We start from the raw sequence: 24,388 nt of genomic DNA on the forward strand, positions 1-24,388 counted from the left end.
CCTACGGAGAGAATTTGGGGTCGTGACAAGTTGGTATCAGAGCTTTAGGTTCATAGGTGTTATGAGTCACAAGCAGGTTTAGTAGAGTCCTGCGGATCGGTACTGAGACGTCTGTACTAATCTTCGAGAGGCTATGAAACTGTTAGGAAATATTCACTTCCTTGATTCTTTATCATGCGTATTTGTTGACTTCAAAATTTTAAACAATTGTCTTTCTATTCTCTCACAGATGGTGAGGACACGCACGACTGGATCTGATGATCAAATAGCCGCGCCCCCTGTTGGAGCCGCAAGAGGCTGGGGTCGGGGCAGAGGCCGAGCCAGAGGCCGAGGAAGGCCACGTGGTGCAGCCATAGCACCTGCACGAACTGTTGCACCAGAGCCACCAGTAACTCCAGTTGGAGAGCAGTCACCTGAGATGCTTGTTACTACTCCTGCACTTTAGGAGACTCTTGCCCATCTCAAGTTGGGGGAGGAGCGCAGACTCTCACCGCCCATACTCCAGATCCACGTGCCCAAGTTGACCATACCCCAGAGGTTATACCAGTGCAACCAGTTGTCCCAGTTCGGCCTACTATTAGGACAACAGTTTCAGAGGGGGAGCAGCTCAGGCTCGAGAGGTATAAGAAGTACCACCCTCCCACTTTCAGCGATTTAGCTTCAGAGGATGCTCAGGGTTTTCTGGAGGAATGTCACTGTATCCTTCGTACTATGGGTATTGTGGATTCCAGTGGGGTTTCTTTCACTGCATTACAGTTTAGAGGAGCAGCCTACCAGTGGTGGCGGGTATATGAGTTGGATAGTCCCGCTGAGGCATCTTCACTCACTTGGACTCAATTTTCGGATATGTTCTTAAGGGAGTATGTTCCTCAGAGTCTTAGGGATGCATGGCACACAGATTTTGAGCAGTTGCGCTAGGGTTCTATGACTGTGTCAGAGTATGCAGTCTGATTCAGTGATTTGGCTAGGCATGCACAAGCATTAGTTGCTACTGTTTGAGAGTGGGTTCGCAGATTTATTGAGGGTCTTCACCCCAGTATCAGATACAGTATAGCCCGAGAGCTAGAGATGAACATCACATACTAACAGGTGGTGTCAATTGCTAGAAGATTAGAAGGTATGCGGACTCGGGAGAGGGAAGAGAGGGAAGCTAAGAGACCCAGTTGCAGCCCGTCATGGTAGAGGTTATGTGAGCCATCCTATTCATTCAGCACTTCCAGCTTCCAGTGGTATTCCGACTACTCCCAGACCACAGGTTCCATATTATGCACCACCAGTGTCCGCTGTACCTCCTGTATGGGGTGCTTTCAGCGGACAGTCTAGTCGATCAGGCCCGAGCCAGTCTCAACAGCCACGTCCTCCGAGGGCTTGTTTTGAGTATGGTGACACTCGTCATATCATAAGGGATTGTCCCATAATTAGGAGGGGTGCACCTCCACGGATTTCTCAGGCCCCACCTATTCCACAGGGTCCTCAGGCTTCTCAGGCTATGATTACTGCACCAGTTACCACTCCAACTACACAGCCAGCTAGAGGTGGAGGTCGGGCAGGTAGAGGTCGCCCTAGAGGGGGAGGCCAGGCCAGATATTATGCCCTTACTGCTAGGACATATGCCGTTGCATCCGATTCTGTTATCACAGGTATTATTCCGGTCTGTCATAGAGATGCATCAGTTTTATTTGATCCAGGCTCCACTTATTCTTATGTGTCATCTTATTTTGCCCCGTATTTAGGCATATCACGTGATTACTTGAGTTCTTCTGTTTATGTATCTACACCCGTGGGTGAATCCATTATTGTGGACTGTGTGTATCGGTCGTGTTTAATTGTTATCAGTGGTTTTGAGACCAGAGCTAATTTATTATTGCTTAGTATGGTAGACTTCGATATTATTTTGGGCATGGACTGGTTGTCGCCCTATCACGATATTCATGATTGTTACGCCAAGACGGTGACATTGTCTATGCCGGGTCTACCGCAGCTAGAGTGGAGAGGTACCTCAGATCATGTTCCTAGCAGGGTTGTTTCATTTCTTAAAGCTCAACAAATGGTTGAGAAGGGGTGTGATGCGTATCTGGCCTATGTGAGAGATGTTAGTATTGATACTCCTACTGTAGAGTCAGTTCCTGTTGTAAGGGATTTTCTTGATGTATTTCCAGAAGATCTTCCGGGTATGCCACCCGACAGGGATATTGATTTTGGTATAGATCTATTACCGGGTACTCAGCCCATTTCTATTCCACCATACCGTATGGCCCCAGCAGAGTTGAAAGAATTAAAAGAACAGTTACATGAATTGCTTGATAAAGGTTTCATTCTGTCACGACCCCAAATTCTCTCTGTAGGATGTCGTGATGGCACCTAGTCTCTAAGATTAGGTAAGCCTATCAATGAGGAATAATAATAAATATCTGAAATAAATAAACTACAATTCAAACAATTTCAACTCCCAAAACCCGGTAGAAATAAGTCACAAGCTTCTAAGAATTTATTCTTAATGACTCTATATGTCAAGGTCTAGATAAAATATAAGGAAGCAGCATAAATGATAGAAGGGGACTCCGGAGTTTGCGGACGCTGGCAGATATACCTCGAAGTCTCCGTGCGCAGGTAACTCAATGACGTCTAGGCTGGTAAAATGTACCTGGATCTGCACAAAAAGATGTGCAGAAGCATAGTATGAGTACACCACAGCGGTACCCAGTAAGTGCCAAGCCTAACCTCGGTAGAGTAGTGACGAGGTCAGGTGAGGCCCTACTAGAATATAATAATGTCATGGTAAAATATTTATCAATGTAGTAAAATAAAATGACATCGAAAATGAATCAAATAGTATGTCACATTTAATGACACCAAATAATTGCAAATAATATCTCGTGGAAATCAAAACAGAATTTCCTTCAACTTTATGAAAATCACAATAATAATCAAAGGCAACTACGGCCATAAATCAATATCAACAAGGGCACTCCCGAGGTACCGCCTCGTAGTCCCAAATCATAAATAAATTCACAATATCTCATTTCCTTATATCACCGCGGGAGCCTTCACAATTTATTTAAAGAAAATATTTTTTTCCCGAAATAGCATCCCGCGTTTTAGCCACCCTTATCACACCGCATGACTTCTAGTAGTTCCCCTACTAGCCACGCGTATCAAGCCACCCTTATCTCACCGCATGCGTTTCAACACCCAGACCTTATACCACCGCATGCGTATCAATATCACAATATATCACAATTTGCACCTCAAGTGCTCAAATAATTTAACTTGCCAAAATAATTCAACAACAATATTTTTTCACAATAAAGAGCTCACGGCTCATGCCAAAATAAATCATCAATAATAGTTTTCTACAATAAAGAGCTCACGGCTCATGTCAAAATAATTCATCAATAATATTCTTCCACAATAAAGAGCTCACGGCTCATGTCAAAATAATTCATCAGTAATATTCTTCCACAATAAAGAACTCACGGCTCCCTCACAATGAGTATAAAAATATTCATGAGTAAATAATTTAGGAAAATAATATTTCAAAATCTTTACTACGTTGCTTCAATATCAAGTTTAAAAATGTCAAATACTTCATATTAATAATATTTAATTTTAAAAAAAATCAACCTTCAAATAATGCAAAGAATAAAAGAAGCCAAGTTTTAACTAAACAGGTAAAATAATTAGTAAGAAAAGATCAAACAAATTTGAAGTATATATCTCAGATCAATGATGAAGAATATAATAAGATAAAATAATTTAATAAATGCGCAACAATGATCTACACAATTTAAAAATATAATCTTTCACAATTTAGTCCATGTACACACTCGTCACCTCGTGCACATGATTTTCAACACATTTCAATAATCACATCAATGCCAATACTAGGAGAATTTTCCCCCACACAAGGTTAGACAAGTCACTTACCTCGACTTGCTCCAATTTAACCAAGTATTATGCTTTTTCCTCGATTTTCCGACTCCGATCGACTCGTATCTAGTCATAATTAATTTGATACAGTCAACAAAAATTATAGTAATCAATTTCATAAGAAAATATTACATTTTCATTAAAATCCGAAATTAGCTCAAAATTTGCCCGTGGGGCCCACATCTCGGAATCCGGCGAAACTTATAAAATCCGACAACCCATTCAATTACGAGTCCACCCATACCAATTTTACCAAAATCCGATAACAACTCGACCTCCAAATCTTAAATTTTCGTTTTTGGAAGATTTTGCTAAAATCTTGATTTTTCTTCCATAAATTCACGGATTCATGATGTAAATGAGTATGGAATCATGAAATATAATCAATATAGGATAAGGAACACTTAACCCAATGTTTTCCCGTGAAAATCGCCCAAAAATCGCCCAAGAACCATGCTCCAAAAATCCAAAATGAAATGCATAGTTTAACTTTCTGTACAATCCGTCATAACTTTCTGTACAAATGTTCAAATAATGCATAGTTTAACTTTCTGGAACCTATAATCATATGACTACAACTTTCATGTTTTGCACATTTTCTAATTCCTTATGAATTGCGAGATATAAGCTTCCAAAGTCAGCTCTGTGATTGCACCGGTTGCTGTCCAAAAACAGCTTCTGCAGCAGAAAAATTCCAGCAGTTCCTTTTTGTCCGAAATCCATTCCGTTAACCTTCCGAAATCCACCCGAGGACCTCGGGACGTTAACCAAATATACCAACATATCCCAAAATACAATATGAACTTAGTTGAGGGTTCAAACCATGCCAAACAACGACGAAATTACGAATCGCGCATCGAATCGAATTATGAGTTTTCAATTCTTCCAACTTCTATATTTTGCGCCGAAACATATCAAATCAATTCCGATTGACCTCAAATTTTGTACACAAGTCATAAATGACATAACTAAGTTATGAAAATTTTCAGAATCGGATTTTGACCCCGATATCAAAAAGTCAACCCCTCGGTCAAACTTTCCAAAAATTCAACTTTCGGCATTTCAAGCCTAATTCTACTACAGACTTCAAAATAAAATTTCGATCACGCTCCTATGTCCAAAATCACCATACGGAGCTGTTGGAATCATCAAAATTCTATTCCGGGATCGTTTGCACATAATTTGACATCCGATCACTATTTAATCTTAAACTTTTAATTTTTCATCAAAATTCCATATCTCGGGCTAGGGACCTCGAAATTTGATTCTGGGCATACGCCTAAGTCTCAAATCACGATACAGACCTACCAAAATTGTCAAAATACTGATCCGGGTCTGTTTGCTAAAAATGTTGACCAAAGTCAACTCAATTGAGTTTTAAAGCTCTAATTCACATTTTAATTTATTTTTCACCTGAAAACTTTTCGAAAAATTTTTACGGACTGCACACTCAAGTCGAGTAATGGTAAATAGTGCTTAGATCACATAATTAATCATTAAATTTAAAGATGACATTTTGGGTCATCACATTCTCCACCTCTAAAACAAACGTTCGTCCTCGAACGGAGTTAGAAAAAGTACCTAAGCTGGTGAATAAGTGTGGATAACATATGCGCATATCATGCTCGGTCTCCCAAGTCGCCTCCTCGACCGGATGATCCCTCCACTGAACCTTCCCGGAAGCAATGTTCTTTGACCTCAGCTTTCGAACATGCCTATCCAAAATAGCCATTGGTTCCTCAACATAAGATAGATTCTTGTCCAACTGAACCGAACTGAAGTCTAGCACATGAGACGGATCCCCGTGATATTTTCGAAGCATAGAAACATGGAATACCGGATGACCGGTAAAGAGACTAGGTGGTAGTGTAAGTTTGTAAGCCACCTCTCCAACTCTCTCAAGAATCTCAAAAGGCCCAATATACCTAGGGCTCAAATTGTCCTTCTTCCCGAACCTTATCACACCCTTCATAGACGAAACCCGGAGCAATACCCGCTCACCAACCATGAATGCAACATCATGAACCTTCCGATTTGCATAACTTTTCTGTCTAGATTGGGCTGTACGAAGTCAATCCTGAATCAACTTAACCTTTTCCAAGGCATACTGAACCAAGTCTGTACCCAAAAGTCTAGCCTCGCCTGGTTCGAACCAACCCACTGGAGATCGGCATCGCCTACCATACAAGGCCTCATACGGAGCCATCTGGATGCTTGACTGGTAACTGTTGTTGTAAGCAAAGTCCACAAGTGGTAAGAACTGATCCCAAGCACCCCCAAAATCTATCACACACGCACAAAGCATATCCTCCAGTATCTGAATAGTGCGTTCGTACTGCCCGTCCATCTGAGGGTGAAATGCTGTACTCAACTCTACCCGGGTACCCAACTCACGCTGTACTGCCCTCCAAAACTGTGAGGTAAACTGTGTACCCCGGTCAGAGATGATAGATAGTGGTACACCATGGAGTCTGACAATCTCGCGAATATATACCTGAGCCAGCTGCTCTGAAGAGTAAGTAGTAATCACAGGAATGAAATGAGCTGATTTGGTCAGCCTATCCACAATCACCCAAACTGCGTCCAACTTCCGCTGAGTCCGTGGGAGCCCAACAACGAAATCCATAGTGATCCTCTCCCATTTCCATTCTGGAATCACTAACTTCTGAAGGAATCCACTAGGTCGTTGATGCTCATATCTCACTTGTTGACAATTTAGACACCGAGCTACATACTCCACTATGTCTTTCTTCATCTTCCTCCACCAATAATATTGCCTCAAGTCCTGCTACATCTTCGTAGCACCCGGATGTATGGAGTACCGCGAATTATCAGCCTCCTGGAGAATCAATTCACGAAAACCATCTACATTAGGCACACATAGCCCACCCTGCATCCGTAATACATCTTCATCTCCAATAGTGACTTCCTTGGTATCGCCGTGCTGAACTGTGTCCTTAAGGACAAGTAGATGGGGGTCATCATACTGACGTTCCTTGATACAATCATAAAGTGAAGACTGGAAAACCACGCAAACCAAAATCCGACTCGGCTCGGAAACATCCAATCTAACAAACTGGTTGGCCAAGGCCTGAACATCCATGGCTAAAGGCCTCTCTTCTACCGGTAAATATGTTAAGCTACCCAAACTCTCCGCCTTATGACTCAAGGCATCGACCACCACATTGGCCTTCCCCGGATGATAGAGAATGGTGATATCAAAATCCTTAAGCAACTCTAACCATCTCCGCTGCCGCAAATTAAGATCCTTCTGTTTAAACAGATGCTGTAGACTCCGGTGATCAGTGTAGATTTCACAATGGACACTGTACAAATAATGCCGCCAAATTTTTAAGGCATGAACAATAGCTGCTAACTCCAGGTCATGTACAGGATAATTCTTTTCATGCACCTTTAACTGTCTGGATGCGTAAGCAATCACCCTACCGTTTCGCATCAACACTGCGCCGAGACCAATACATGACGCGTCACAATACACAGTATAAGATCCTGTACCTATAGGTAATAGCAATACTGGGGCTGTAGTCAAAGCTGTCTTGAGCTTTTGGAAGCTTTCCTCACATTCCTCGGTCCATCTGAATGAAGCACCCTTCTGGGTCAATCTGGTCTTAATAGTTGTTCATAATCAATTACCGAATCATCAATTAACTTCATGTTAACGAAAATCTCATTTCAAACTTTCACAATACTGATAACGAGACACGAGGCATGAAGACCTCAAACTTATTTACCCAAATTAACGAGTCACATTTAACGCCACCTAGGCGGGCACCTACCTCGTAGGTTAAAAATTAATAATTACCACACGAATTTGACAACTATGCACAGAGAATTTCATATAAGAATTTTCAAATAAGCCTAACAGGCATGACTCCCTATTAGTACTATAGTACAAATTTAATTTCACAAGGGAGAACTTAAACACAAGAATTTTCCTCACAAGGATCTCGTCCTTTTATAACTTCCACCGCAGCTCGTAGCCCGGTTTAAACATATCAATTTATATAAAAATGTGAGGATCTCGTCCTCAGTTCTGAATCACAAGTAATATGCACATCGTGCCAATTGCAAATTTCTATTTTCTCCTTTTAAATAATTTCGGTTACACCAAATCACAACACATAATGAACCCCACACCGGTAGGGCATATAATTCATAATTTGCAATTAATTATTCGGAATTTACATCAAAATTTACCGAAATGAGTAACAAAAAGCCACATTTAGCCTCACAGCTCTTATTAGTGACCAACACGAAATGATAGGCGTAGTTATCTCCATAAAATCTCCCAACAAGGGTAAACACATAAGTAAATTATAGAATTATGAAGCTCACTCATAATTGGAGCACAATAGGAAGACTCATTTCGATATTGAGAACCGAATCAACTTAAGGAAATTATTCCTTTATATTAAATCGAGGTCGTACCTGTAACGACACCATCTGATGTAGCGACCTCCGCCATACCGTAAAATAAATATATCAACGGCTGGGTCTCCACCTCTAGGACGCCTTTTACCCGTATGTCCTCCACCCTTAACTGGTCGTGTGGGTGGTGTAGTAACTGCAATAGGGCACGTAGCCTGAGTGCTTTGATGAAATATGCCTCTCCCAAGTTTGAAATAATTTTCTCATGATGTGCCTAGTATCACCGTATTCATAACAACCCTTTTGTGGGTTAGGCTGCTCATATTGAGTCTGTGCAGATAACTGGAATAACCATTGTAGGAACTCATGTTGGTGGTGCATTAAAAGAACTTACTGGAGCACCCCGAGTAATCCGATGTGCGGAATGGGATGGCCGACTGCCCGAGCCCCCACCATAATGATTTATACTTGCAGAGTAGAATCCACTGAATCCCCCAGAACCTCGAGACGTCTTGGTCTCCTTAGTTTCCTTTTTCCTTACTCCGAACACGTTCTAATATTTTGGCAATTTGTACAACTAGCATAAATGAAGTATCAGCTTATAGCTCCCGAGTCGTACAAAATTTTACGATTATAATTAAGTCCTTTAATGAGTCTGTGGACTCGCCCTCTGGCTGTAGGAAGCAAAGTAGGAGTATGACGGGCTAACTTATTAAACTTGATGGCATATTCTGACATCGTCAATGGTGACATGACGCAACCGTTCAAACCCTATGCACCACGCATTACGGAGAGTCCGGGAAACAAACTCTTTCAAAAGCGTTTCTGAGAACTAAGCCAAGTGGGCGGTGTTGCATTGGCTGGCCTGCCCTCTTCATAGGCTTACCACGAACACCGGTGGTGAATTATCTCTCCCAAGGCAAATTTCTTCTTTTGTTATGCTGACTTAACATTGTTGAGCTGACCCATTTCTTAACATACTCTTCGACTCTTCTTTGGGGTAACCCTTACCCTTATTTATACACAATGATCACAAAAGTAGAGCTCCATACAGACAAATCTTGGCACGAACCACATAGTCCATAATCTCGTCAACAACTATACTTACTCCGAAGCACTCCAAAATCCGCAACAGTGACGTCCACGCTGAGTAGACCTTCTACAAATTTAGAGTTGTTTCTATAACTTATTTGCTATTGAAGTATAGGATTATTAAGGAGGCGGACATACCGCAAGTCCCAACCTTATCCTCTACAAAATCTCAAGTCTTAAACATGTGTAAATTTTAGGGAACCTTTCAATACCACATATATACATTTCAGGCCAAAACTGATATAATACATGACCCCGCAATCCACCCATTGGTAGTGGACTCCCCCCACTCGGCACGAAGTCATAGGTCACAACGTCCAATGATCCTCAATAATAACCTTCACAGCTTGTATAAATCAACCAGACGCCAACGTCCGTTGCACCCCCACATAATTCACTAGGTGATCTCTCAATACGTCCGCATCTTCAGTCGGAACCACACGTTGAGGCAATGTTTGAGCATCTCTGGCTCCCTCATAGTCCATATACGACATTACAACCGTCGACGCACAACTGATACCGAGTGCGCAATGTCATACACGAGTGGATACAAAGGAATATAAGATATATGTTTCAAGCTAAATCAATGCCGCACGATAAGGAGTCAAAGAAGTGAATATTTCCTAACAGTTCCATAGCCTCTCGAAGATAAGTACAGACGTCTCCGTACCGATCCGCAAGACTCTACTAAACCTGCTTGTGACTCATAACACCTATGAACCTAGTGCTCTGATACCAACTTGTCACGACCCCAAATTCCCTCCGTAGGATGTCGTGATGGCACCTAGTCTCTAAGACTAGGTAAGCCTATCAATGAGGAATAATAATAAATATCTGAAATAAATAAACTACAATTCAAACAATTTCAACTCCCAAAACCCGGTAGAAATAAGTCACAAGCTTCTAAGAATTTATTCTTAATGTCTCTATATGTCAAGGTCTAGATAAAATATAAGGAAGCAGCATAAAATGATAGAAGGGGACTCCGGAGTCTGCGGACGCTGGCAGATATACCTCGAAGTCTCCGTGCGCAGGTAACTCAATGACGTCTAGGCTGGTAAAATATACCTGGATCTGCACAAAAAGATGTGCAGAAGCGTAGTATGAGTACACCACAGCGGTACCCAGTAAGTGCCAAGCCTAACCTCGGTAGAGTAGTGACGAGGTCAGGTGAGGCCCTACTGGAATATAATAATGTCATGGTAAAATATTTATCAATGTAGTAAAATAAAATGACATCGAAAATGAATCAAATAGTATGTCACATTTAATGACACCAAATAATTGCAAATAATATCTCGTGGAAATCAAAACAGAATTTCCTTCAACTTTATGAAAATCACAATAATAATCAAAGGCAACTACGGCCATAAATCAATATCAACAAGGGCACTCCCGAGGTACCGCCTCGTAGTCCCAAATCATAAATAAATTCACAATATCTCATTTCCTTATATCACCGCGGGAGCCTTCACAATTTATTTAAAGAAAACATTTTTTCCGAAATAGCATCCCGCGTTTTAGCCACCCTTATCACACCGCATGACTTCTAGTAGTTCCCCTACTAGCCACGCGTATCAAGCCACCCTTATCTCACCGCATGCGTTTCAACACCCAGACCTTATACCACCGCATGCGTATCAATATCACAATATATCACAATTTGCACCTCAAGTGCTCAAATAATTTAACTTGCCAAAATAATTCAACAACAATATTTTTTCACAATAAAGAGCTCACGGCTCATGCCAAAATAAATCATCAATAATAGTTTTCCACAATAAAGAGCTCACGGCTCATGTCAAAATAATTCATCAATAATAGTTTTCCACAATAAAGAGCTCACAGCTCATGTCAAAATAATTCATCAATAATATTCTTCCACAATAAAGAGCTCACGGCTCCCTCACAATGAGTATAAAAATATTCAGGAGTAAATAATTTAGGAAAATAATATTTCAAAATCTTTACTACGTTGCTTCAATATCAAGTTTAAAAATGTCAAATACTTCATATTAATAATATTTAATTTAAAAAAAATCAACCTTCAAATAATGCACAGAATAAAAGAAACCAAGTTTCAACTAAACAGGTAAAACAATTAGTAAGAAAAGATCAAACAAATTTGAAGTATATATCTCACATCAATGATGAAGAATATAACAAGATAAAATAATTTAATAAATGCGCAACAGTGATCTACACAATTTAAAAATATAATCTTTCACAAATTAACCCGTGTACACACTCGTCACCTCGTGCACACGACTTTCAACACATTTCAATAATCACATCAATACCAATCCTAGGGAAATTTCCCCCCACACAAGGTTAGACAAGTCACTTACCTCGACTTGCTCCAATTTAACCAAGTATTATGCTTTTTCCTCGATTTTCCGACTCCGATCGACTCGTATCTAGTCATAATTAATTCGATACAGTCAACAAAAATTATAGTAATCAATTTCATAAGAAAATATTACATTTTCATTAAAATCCGAAATTAGCTCAAAATTTGCCCGTGGGGCCCACATCTCGGAATCCGGCGAAACTTATAAAATCCGACAACCCATTCAATTACGAGTCCACCCATACCAATTTTACCAAAATCCGATAACAACTCGACCTCCAAATCTTAAATTTTCGTTTTTGGAAGATTTTGCAAAAATCTTGATTTTTCTTCCATAAATTCACGGATTCATGATGTAAATGAGTATGGAATCATGAAATATAATCAATATAGGATAAGGAACACTTACCCCAATGTTTTCCCGTGAAAATCGCCCAAAAATCGCCCAAGAACCGTGCTCCAAAAATCCAAAACGAAATGAATGAAATGAGCATTTTTGGTCCTTAAGTTTCTGCCAATCCGTCACTAAAAGTCCATTTTTCGTCACTAAAAGTCTACCAGAAACAGCTCTACCAGTCTTACTTCAATTGATCATAACTTTATGTACAAATGTCCAAATGATAAATGGTTTAACTTTCTGGAAACTAGAATCCACCGACTACAACTTTCATGTTTTGTAATTATTCCAATTCCATATGCATTGCGAGATATAAGCTCCCAAAGTCGGCTGCATGCATCAGAATTTCTGGCGAAATTTCTGGCAAAACTGCTCTACCAGCCTTCATTCAATCCGTCATAACTTTCTGTACAAATGTCCAAATAATGCATAGTTTAACTTTCTGGAACCTATAATCATACGACTACAACTTTCATGTTTTGCACATTTTCTGATTCCTTATGAATTGCGAGATATAAGCTTCCAAAGTCAGCTCTGCGATTGCACCGGTTGCTGTCCAAAAACAGCTTCTGCAGCAGAAAATTCCAGCAGTTCCTTTTTGTCCGAAATCCATTCCGTTAACCTTCCGAAATCCACCCGAGGCCCTCGGGACCTTAACCAAATATACCAACATATCCCAAAATACAATATGAACTTAGTTGAGGCTTCAAACCATGCCAAACAACGACGAAATTACGAATCGCGCATCGAATCGAATTATGAGTTTTCAATTCTTCCAACTTCTATATCTTGTGTCGAAACACATCAAATCAATTCGGAATGACTTCAAATTTTGCACACAAGTCATAAATGACATAACTGAGTTATGAAAATTTTCAGAATCGGATTTCGACCCCGATATCAAAAAGTCAACCCCTCGGTCAAACTTTCCAAAAATTCAACTTTCGGCATTTCAAGCCTAATTCTACTACGGACTTCCAAATAAAATTCCGATCACGCTCCTAAGTCCAAAATCACCATACGGAGCTGTTGGAATCATCAAAATTCTATTCCGGGATCGTTTGCACATAATTTGACATCCGATCACTATTTAAACTTAAACTTTTAATTTTTCATCAAAATTCCATATCTCGGGCTAGGGACCTCGAAATTTGATTCCGGGCATACGCCTAAGTCCCAAATCACGATACAGACCTACCAAAATTGTCAAAACACTGATCTGGGTCTGTTTGCTAAAAATGTTGACCAAAGTCAACTCAATTGAGTTTTAAAGCTCTAATTCACATTTTAATTCATTTTTAACCTGAAAACTTTTCGAAAAATTTTTACGGACTGCACACTCAAGTCGAGTAATGGTAAATAGTGCTTAGATCACATAAATAATCATTAAATTTAAAGATGACATTTTGGGTCATCACATTCTCCACCTCTAAAATAAACGTTCGTCCTCGAACGGAGTTAGAAAAAGTGCCTAAGCTGGTGAATAAGTGTGGATAACATATGCGCATATCATGCTCGGTCTCCCAAGTCGCCTCCTCGACCGGATGACCCCTCCACTGAACCTTCCCGGAAGCAATGTTCTTTGACCTCAGCTTTCGAACATGCCTATCCGAAATAGCCATTGGTTCCTCAACATAAGATAGATTCTTGTCCAACTAAACCGAACTGAAGTCTAGCACATGAGACGGATCCCCGTGATATTTTCAAAGCATAGAAACATGGAATACAGGATGACCGGTAAAGAGACTAGGTGGTAGTGTAAGTTTGTAAGCCACCTCTCCAACTCTCTCAAGAATCTCAAAAGGCCCAATATACCTAGGGCTCAAATTGTCCTTCTTCCCGAACCTTATCACACCCTTCATAGACGAAACCCGGAGCAATACCCGCTCACCAACCATGAATGCAACATCATGAACCTTCCGATTTGCATAACTTTTCTGTCTAGATTGGGCTGTACGAAGTCAATCCTGAATCAACTTAAACTTTTCCAAGGCATCCTGAACCAAGTCTGTACCCAAAAGTCTAGCCTCTCCTGGTTCGAACCAACCCACTGGAGATCGGCATCGCCTACCATACAAGGCCTCATACGGAGCCATCTGGATGCTTGACTGGTAACTGTTGTTGTAAGCAAAGTCTGCAAGTGGTAAGAACTGATCCCAAGCACCCCCAAAATCTATCACACACGCACAAAGCATATCCTCCAGTATCTGAATAGTGCATTCGTACTGCCCGTCCATCTGAGGGTGAAATGCTGTACTCAACTCTACCCGGGTACCCAACTCACGCTGTACTGCCCTCCAAAACCGTGAGGTAAACTGTGTACCCCGGTCAGAGATGATAGATACTGGTACACCATGAAGTCTGACAATCTCGCGAATATATACCTGAGCCAGCTGCTCTGAAGAGTAAGTAGTAATCACAGGAATAAAATGAGCTGATTTGGTCAACCTATCCACAATCACCCAAACTGCATCCAACTTCCGCTGAGTCCGTGGGAGCCCAACAACGAACTCCATAGTGATCCTCTCCCATTTCCATTCTGGAATCACTAACTTCTAAAGGAATCCACTAGGTCGTTGATGCTCATATCTCACTTGTTGACAATTTAGACACCGAGCTACATACTCCACTATGTCTTTCTGCATCTTCCTCCACCAATAATATTGCCTCAAGTCCTGCTATATCTTCGTAGCACCCGGATGTATGGAGTACCGCGATGCCTTGAGTCTTAAGGTGGAGAGTTTGGGGCAGCTTAGCATATTTACCGGTAGAAGAGAGGCCTTTGGCCTTGGATGTTCAGGCCTTGGCCAACCGGTTTGTTAGATTGGATGTTTCCGAGCCGAGTCGAGTTTTGGCTTGGCTGGTTTCTCAGTCTTCTCTTTATGATCGTATCAGGGAACGCCAGTATGATGACCCCCATCTGCTTGTCCTTAAGGATACAGTTCAGCACGGTGATGCCAAGGAAGTCAATATTGGAGATGACGATGTATTACGGATACGGGGCAGGCTATGTGTGCCTAATGTGGATGGCTTGCGTGAGTTGATTCTCTAGGAGGCTCACAGTTCGCGGTACTCCATTCATCCAGGTGCTGCAAAGATGTATCAGGACCTGAGACAACACTATTGATGGAGGCGGATGAAGAAAGACATAGTGGGGTATGTATCTCGGTGTCTAAATTGTCAAAAGGTGAAATATGAGCATCAGTGACCGGGTGGATTACTTCAGAAGTTAGAGATTCCAGAATGGAAATGGAAGCGGATCACCATGGATTTCATTGTTGGGCTCCCACGGACTCAGCGAAAGTTTGATGCAGTTTGGGTGATTGTGGATAGGCTGACCAAATCAGCTCATTTCATTCCTGTGATTACTACTTACTCTTCAGAGCAGCTGGCTCAGGTATATATTCGCGAGATTGTCAGATTTCACGGTATGCCGGTATCTATCATCTCTGACCGAGGTACATAGTTTACCTCACGGTTTTGGAGGGCAATATAGTGCGAGTTGGGTACTCGGGTAGAGTTGAGTACATCATTTTACCCTCATACGAACGAGCAGTCTGAACGCAGTATTCAGATACTGGAGAATATGCTTCGATCGTGTGTGATAGATTTTAGGGGTGCTTGGGATCAGTTCTTACCACTTGCGGAGTTTGCTTACAACAACAGTTACCAGTCAAGGATTCAGATGGCTCCATGTGAGGCCTTGTATGGTAGGCGGTGCCGGACTCTAGTGGGTTGGTTTGAACGGGGCGAGGCTAGACTATTGGGTACAGACTTGGTTCAGGATTCCCTGGAAAAGGTTAATATGATTCAGGATTGACTTCGTACAGCCCAATCTAGATAGAAGAGTTATGCGGATCGGAAGGTTCGCAATGTTGCATTCATGGTTGGTGAGCGGGTATTGCTCCGGGTTTCGCCTATGAAGGGTGTGATGAGGTTCGGGAAGAAGGGCAAGTTGAGCCCTAGGTATATTGGGCCTTTTGAGACTCTTGAAAGAGTTGGAGAGGTGGCTTACAGACTTGCACTACCACCTAGTCTTTCTGCGGTTCATTCGGTATTCCATGTTTCTATGCTTCGAAAATATCACGGCGATCTGTCTCATGTGTTAGACTTCAGTTCGGTTCAGTTGGACAAGGATGTATCTTATGTTGAGGAACCAATGGCTATTTTAGATAGGCAGGTTCGAAAGCCGAGGTCAAAGAACATTGCTTCCGTGAAGGTTCAGTGGAGGGGTCATCCGGTTGAGGAGGCGAGTTGGGAGGCCGAGCATGATATACGCAGCTGTTATCCACACTTATTCACCAGCTCAGGTACTTTTTCTAACTCCGTTCGAGGACGTACGTTTGTTTTAATGGTGGAGAATGTGATGACCCAGAATGTCGTCTTTAAATTTAATAATTAATTTTGTGCTCTAAGACCTCAAAAAGCACTATTTATCATTCCTCGACTTGCGTGTGCAGTCCGTAAAAATTTTCCGAAAAGTTTTCAGGTGAAAAATGGATTAAAATGTGAATTAGATGTTTAAAACATAACTGAGTTGACTTTGGTCAACATTTTGAGTAAACGGACTCGGATCACTGTTTTGACAGTTCCGATAGGTCCGTATCGTGAATTGGGACTTGGGCGTATGCCCGGAATCAAATTTCGAGGTTCCTAGCCCGAGATATGGAATTTTGATGAAAATTTTAAAGTTTAAGTTCAAATAATGACCGGATGTCGAATTATGTGCAAATGACTCCGGAATAGAATTTTGATGATTCCAACAGCTCCGTATGGTGATTTTGGACTTAGGAGCGTGATCGAAATTTTATTTGGAAGTCCGTAGTGGAATTAGGCTTGAAATGCCGAAAGTTGAATTTTTGGGAAGTTTGACCGAGGAGTTGACTTTTTGATATCGGGGTCAAAATCCGATTCTGAAAATTTTTATAGCTCTGTTATGTCATTTATGATGTTATTTGAGGTTTCAAATAAGTTCGTATGATGTTTTAGGACTTGTTGGTGTATTGGGCTGAGGTCCCGAGGGCCTCGTATGAGTTCCGGATGGTTAACGGATAAAAAATGGGACTTAAACAGCTGCTGCAAAAGCTGCTGCAATTTACTGTTTGAAATGTTGTCAAAATTGAAGATCCATGATCGAAGGCAGGCTCGAGATCCATGATCGATGGCAGGCTCGAGATCCATGATCGAAGGCAGGATTGAGATCCATGATCGAAGGCTACTGATCGAAGGCCCAGGATCGAGAGCTATGACGAAGGCTAGTGATCGAAGGCCATAAAGATCGAAGCCATGATCGATAGCCAGGATTGATGGCTGTGATCGAGCCCCAAGGTCGAGGTCCATGATCGAGGTTACCCTGGACAGATCCGTAAGTTATAAAAACAGGGAGGTTTCGTCCCATACGCCATTTTGAACAACTTGGAGCTTGAGCAGAGGCAATTTTTGATATATCTTCAAGGAAAAACATTGGGGTAAGTGTTCTTAACTCAATCTTGGTTAGATTACTCGAATCCATCACTGTTTTTAACATTTAATTGGTGATTTAAGTTGGAAAAATTTTAAAACCCTCTTGGATCGATTTGTGGATTTGAGGGTCGAATCGTTATTGGAATTTAGTCATTTTGGTATGGTTAGACTCATGGTTGAATGGGCGTTCATATTTCTCGGATTCCGAGATATGGGCCCCACATGCAAATTTTGAGTTAATTTCGGATTATATTGAAAAAAATATAATATTTTCTTATGAAATTGATTTCTACAATTTTTGTTGACTGTATCGAATTAATTATGACTAGATACGAGTCGATCGGAGTCGGAAAATCAAGGGAAAAGCATAATACTTGATTAAATTGGAGCAATTTGAGGTAAGTGACTTGTCTAACCTTGTGTGGGGAAAATTTTCTCTAGAATTGATATTAATGTGATTATTGAAATGTGTTGAAAGTCGTGTACACGAGGTGACGAGTGTGTGCACGGGCTAAATGTGAAAGATTATATTTTTATATTGTGTAGATCACTGTTGCGCATTTATTAAATTATTTTATCTTGTTATATTCTTCATCATTGATCTGTGATATATATTTTAAATTTGTTTGCTTTTTTCCTTCTAATTGTTTTACATGTTTAATTGAAACTTGGTTTCTTTCATACTGTGCATTATTTGAAGGTTGATTTTTTTTAAATTAAATATTATTAATATGAAATATTTGACATTTTTAATTTTGATATTGAAGCAACATATTAAAATTTTGAAATATTATTTTCCTGAATTATTTTTTCTTGAAAGGTTTCGTAAGATTGTTTTTTTGGATTATTCAGGCATGAGCCGTGAGCTCTTTATTATTGAAAAATATTGTTGATGATTGTTTTGTGGGAAATTGAAATATTGGGCACTTGAGGTGCATATTGTGATATATTATGATATTGATACGCATGAGGTGGTATAAGGTCTGGGTGTTGAAACGCATGCGGTGAGATAAGGGTGGCTTGATATGCGTGACTAGTAGGGGTGACTACTAGAAGTCATGCGGTGTGATAAAGGTGGCTAAAATGCGGGATGCTATTTCGTAAAAAAATGTTTTCTTTAAATAAATTATGAAGGCTCCCGCGGTGATATAAGGAAATGAGATATTATGAAATTATTTATAATTTGGGACTACGAGGCGGTACCTCGGTAGTGCCCTTGTTGATATTGATTTATGGCCATAGTTGTTTTCGATTAATTGTTTTGATTTTCATAAAGGTAAAGGAAATTCTGTTTTGATTCCACGAGATATTATTTGCATTTATTTGGTGTCATTAAATATGACATACTATTTGATTCATTTCCAATGTCATTTTATTTTACTACATTGATAAACATTTTACCATGTCATTATTATATTCCAGTAGGGCCTCACCTGACCTCGTCACTACTCTACCGAGGTTAGGCTTGATACTTACTGGGTACCGTTGTGGTGTATTCATACTACGCTTTTGCACATCTTTTTGTGCAGATCCAGGTACATCTTACCAGCCTAGACGTCAGTGAGTTACCTGCATATGGAGACTTCGAGGTATATCTGCCAGCGTCCGCAGACTCCGGAGTCCCCTTCTATCATTTTATGTTGCTTCCATATATTTTATTTAGACCTTGATATATAGAGACATTGAGAATAAATTCTTAGAAGCTTGTGATTTATTTCTACCGGGTTTTGGGAGTTGAAATTATCTGAATTGTAGTTTATTTATTTCAGATATTTATTATTATTCCACATTAATAGGCTTACCCAGTCTTAGAGACTAGGTGCCATCACGACATCTTACGGAGGGAATTTGGGGTCGTGACACTTGAGTAAAAGGTTGAACCTTCCATACAGCCATCAAAATATATAAAAAAAATTCTTATATATTTCGACTCTTATCTTTACTGACCGTGCGGATTACTGCCAGTCTTTAAACGTAAGGATACTGAATTAGCTACTTAGAAAGTCTATAAGAGATCTTTAACTGGTGGAAACCTCAGTGGACATATAAAAGTTAGCTGAGGTGCGAAACAATTTAAGTTCCCATTAATCTGGTGATCTCTCGGACTGACTAAATTAGTTAATTCCAAATAGCTAGATTGGGATGGCCGTGCGGACTACCGCCCGCCTACACTCGGTCCTGTTAAATGGTATTAGAGCCTAAGAACTTTCATGGTATATATGAGATAGATCTGAAGTATTCGACATAGATATGTTTCTTATGATGAATTTAGGAGAAAGTAGTATGAAAAATACTAGACTTGAAGAGGTAGATATACCTCAAAACCTTGATTTATTGAACAAATGGACGATTCCTAAAGTTTGATTTATCTGATAGTTTGATTTAGATATAACATTCCATTCTAAAATCTGGTTATTGGCAAATTCAAATATTTAAAGAGCATACCTAAAGAACTGCTTTTAATGTTCCATTTGGGCAATATGAATGGAATGTTATGCCTTTTGGTTTAAAGAATGCCCCTTCTGAATTTCAAAAAATCATGAATTATAGATTTAATCCATATCTGGATTTTATCATTGTTTATATTGATGACATTTTGATATTCTCCAAAACATTTGAAATGCACATTAAGCATCTAGATATATTTAAAAAGATTGTTATACAAAATGGTTTAGTTATTTATTATTATTATTATTACTATTATTATTATTATTATTATTCTTATTATTATTATTATTACTGCAAAAAAGAGATTGATAATTTGTTACAAAAGGGTTTGATAAAACCCTCAAAATCTCCTTGGTCTTGCACAGCTTTTTATGTTAATAATGCTGCTGAAAAGGAACGTGGTATTCCTAGATTGGTTATTAATTATAAACCTTTAAATATGTAGTTAAAATGGATAGGTATCCTATTCCCAATAAAAAGGATTTATTATCAAGATTATATGATGCTAATATATTTTCAAAGTTTGATTTAAAATCTGGTTATTTGCAGATTCAAATATTTAAAGAGCATACTTATAGAACTGCTCTTAATGTTTCATTCGGGCAATATGAATGGAATGTTATGCCTTTTGGTTTAAAGAATGCCCCTTCTGAATTTCAAAAAATCATGAATGATATATTTAATCCTTACTTGGATTTCATCATTGTTTATATTGATGACATTTTGATATTCTCTAAAATATTTGAAATGCATAATAAGCATCTAGATATCTTTAAAAAGATTGTTATACAAAATGGTTTAGTTATTTCAAAACCAAAAATGAGTTTATTTCAAACAAATGTTCGATTTTTAGGACATAATATTTGTCAAGGAAAAATTACTCCTATACAAAGATCGATTGATTTTGCATCAAAATTTCCTGATGTTATTACTGACACAACTCAATTACAGAGATTTTTGGGAAGTTAAATTATATATCCCCTTTTTTATAATAATTTATCTCGTGATTTGGCCCCTTTATACGACAGACTAAAGAAGGATCATAAAAAATCTTGGACTGATAGTCATACTGCTTTGGTTAAAAATATTAAACAACGGGTTAAGTCTTTACCTTGTTTAACTCTTGCTAATCCAACTTGGCAAAGAATTATTGAAACAGATGCATCTAATGTTGACTATGGTGGGATTTTAAAACAAGTTAATCCCTACAATAATTGTGAATATTTGATAAGATTTTGTTCTGGAAAGTGGACTGAAGCTCAGAAAAAATATGCTATTGTGGCCCATGAAATGTTGACTATTGTCAAATGAGTTCTGAAATTTCAGGATGATTTATACAATCAAAAGTTTTTGATAAAAACTGATGCTCAGTCTGTCAAATATATGTTTAACAAAGATTTTAAACATGATGCTTCGAAATTAATTTTTGCAAGATGGCAGGCTCAATTAGCCCCCTTTGACTTCAAAATTCAGTATAAAAAAGGAGTTGATAATTCTCTTCCTGATTTCCTATCCCGTGAATATTTAAATTAATCATGAATTTCTATAAAACTTTTCTAGATGAGAAAACGTTAATCACTATTTTGAAAGTGGTTAAGTTATATAAAGACTTACAAAGTATTATAATTGATATTATTATTGATAACATAGTCGAAGAAGAATTTTCTATTCATGATTATTCTGAAGAAATTAGAGATGATATGCAAGACTATTATTTATCTGAATAAAATAAATTGTTATATTTGCAGCATGGACCCTCCGTGGGCCAGAGGTAGAGGCAGAGGCAGAGGGGGAAGATCATCCCCAGGAAAATCATATTCTCAAGGATCATCATACGGATCCTTGAGAATATGATTTTCCTGGGGATGATCTTATGAAGAATGGGTTGAGTATTAAAATATACTGGACCGTAGGCCATAGTAGATTCAATAGAACCCATCAGAGACTGTCTAAAATTCAGATTTCTAGCATCGCAAATCTTCATATGGAAGAGTGACAATATGCTTTTTTCGATTCCAAAAAGCACTAGGATGCTCAGCACATATACCAATAGCAATTTGTTCGAAAATTAATTTAATCTTTTCCTGTACTTTAGTGGATTTTAAAGTGTCAAATATATTCATACTAAATAATTTTAATTGTAACGAATCAATATGTCTTTGCTTCATATCAATTAAAGCATTTATATCTCTAGTTACAGGATCTGTAACAAAAGTGTAACTTATCTTTCTATCCTTATAAGTAGCTGTAAAACCTTTTGAGTCTATGCTAGTAAAAGGATAAATAGCATTAATAAAAGGTGTTCCAAGTATAATTGGAGGGTATAACTGATTTTTAACCAAGAAAAAGAAGTGAGGAATGCAGACTTTATTCTGACAAATACCTGTATTAGGCAATTTATACTTTATATCTAAAGCATGTCCTGATGCAGATTTAACCATATGAGTAGTTTTTTAAAAATATTTAGTAGGTACTAAACCTTCTTGAATGCAGCTAACATCAGCTCCACTATCAATCATAGCAATATTTGTAATAGAAAAACTATTATCAATTAGAATAGTATATTTGATATACCATTTATGGGCAGTAATAATTTGCATCATTCCCAAAAACATATCATGTTTAGAATCAAGTCTAATAGTTTCTTCCTCAATATCATTTTCTGAAATACCTTTGTTTTTATCATTAGAAAACTCAGTTACGGAATTATTTTTCTCTATCTGAGTAATCCTGTGATCACAAATCATTTGATTTTGTTTAAGAGATTTAATCTCCCTTTTTAAACATTCAATTTCAACCTTTAAATCATCTAAAAAATCATCTCTGGTTGGTGTAATTTTATTATTAAGTCGGTTGTTAATTTCTGACAAAGAATAAGGCGCAAAATATTCAAATTCGTTCTTTTGTTTTTCAAAAGGTTTTGAAGAAATAGAACTTGAACTTGCAGCCAAATTTATAATTTATTCACGAAGTTTATCATTAGTAACTTCTTTTAAAAGTTCTATTACATTATCAGATGTAATAGTTTTCTTGTTCAAATCTTGAAATTGAGATTGTAATTTATAAAATTCATCATCATCACAATTACATGTATTACTTTTGCAAGTTGTATAAGTATTATCAATATTTTTATCACTATCAGATAAATCAAGTAAATCGACTTCAGCTTCAGATTCTGACTCAGAATTATAATCAGATTCTGATCTAGAAGTGTATAACAAACCATAAACCTTATCACGTAACTCATCGTCTAGCTCTAGGGTTTTCAGCTTTTGAAGCTTACAATTTGGAGCTATATGGCCAAATTTTTCACATTTATAACACTTAATATCAACAAGATCTCCCTTAGACCAATTTTTCGTAAATCTAGTAGACTTGCGATGAGCTTTCATAGCATCACGCTCTTCTTTGGATCTATATCTTGATCTCTTTTTCTTATAAGGACTGTCTGGGTTATGATACCTATATTTCTTTTTCTTGCTATGAGCAGAAGTCTCGGGTAAACCGAACTGGGTGCAAAAGTCTCCTAATTGTGATTTTTCCTTAAGCTTTTCTATCTTAAGCTGTCTGGACAATTTTAACTCATTACACAAGTTTAATCCTTCTTGTGTGCATACTCCTATCGATTTTCCATAGGTATAATCTTTATACGGAATTTCTCCGTAACTACCCCTTAGAGTTTTTCTTACTCTTTCAGCAAATAAGGAGGGAAGACCATCTATAAACTTAGCTTTCCAATGTTCATACTTATTTTCGGGTAATTCCATTACTCTACTCATAAAAGTATCTTTATACCTTCTAAACTCGCTTAAGGTCCTACATCTAAGGCCATTTAGCAGAGTACGGACAATCTCGTTCTGATTGGTAAATCTAGCATTGAAATGTTCTAATATGGTAAGAACTAGGGTGTAAACAACATCTTCTCTCTTTTTCACTAGAGCCATGCCTAAGTTATCGACTCCATTGTCAGTGGCTATTGCATTAATAACCATCGCCTTTTCTTGAGTACTTAAATAATTATCCCACCAGCCACGAAGCTGGCCAGTAAAACATGCAATAATCATTTTGCAAATAGTTCTATCTGTATTTTTTACACTTTTACAGATAGTTGCATACATAAGCATTCTATGCACAAGAATAGTCAGTTGTCTATCAGTTAAACCATCAAGATTCCATTCATAAATTTTGGAACCACTATAAGACGTATTAGTCTGATTCCAATCTCGTTCTTTTATTAACATATCTTGAGGAGTAGGGCGATTGTAATAATAAGTTTGCATTCTGGGTTTATCAGCATACTTACTATTCTTTTTGGGATA

This window comes from Nicotiana tomentosiformis, chromosome 7 (assembly GCF_000390325.3).
Source record: "Nicotiana tomentosiformis chromosome 7, ASM39032v3, whole genome shotgun sequence".
NCBI classification, from domain to species: domain Eukaryota; kingdom Viridiplantae; phylum Streptophyta; class Magnoliopsida; order Solanales; family Solanaceae; genus Nicotiana; species Nicotiana tomentosiformis.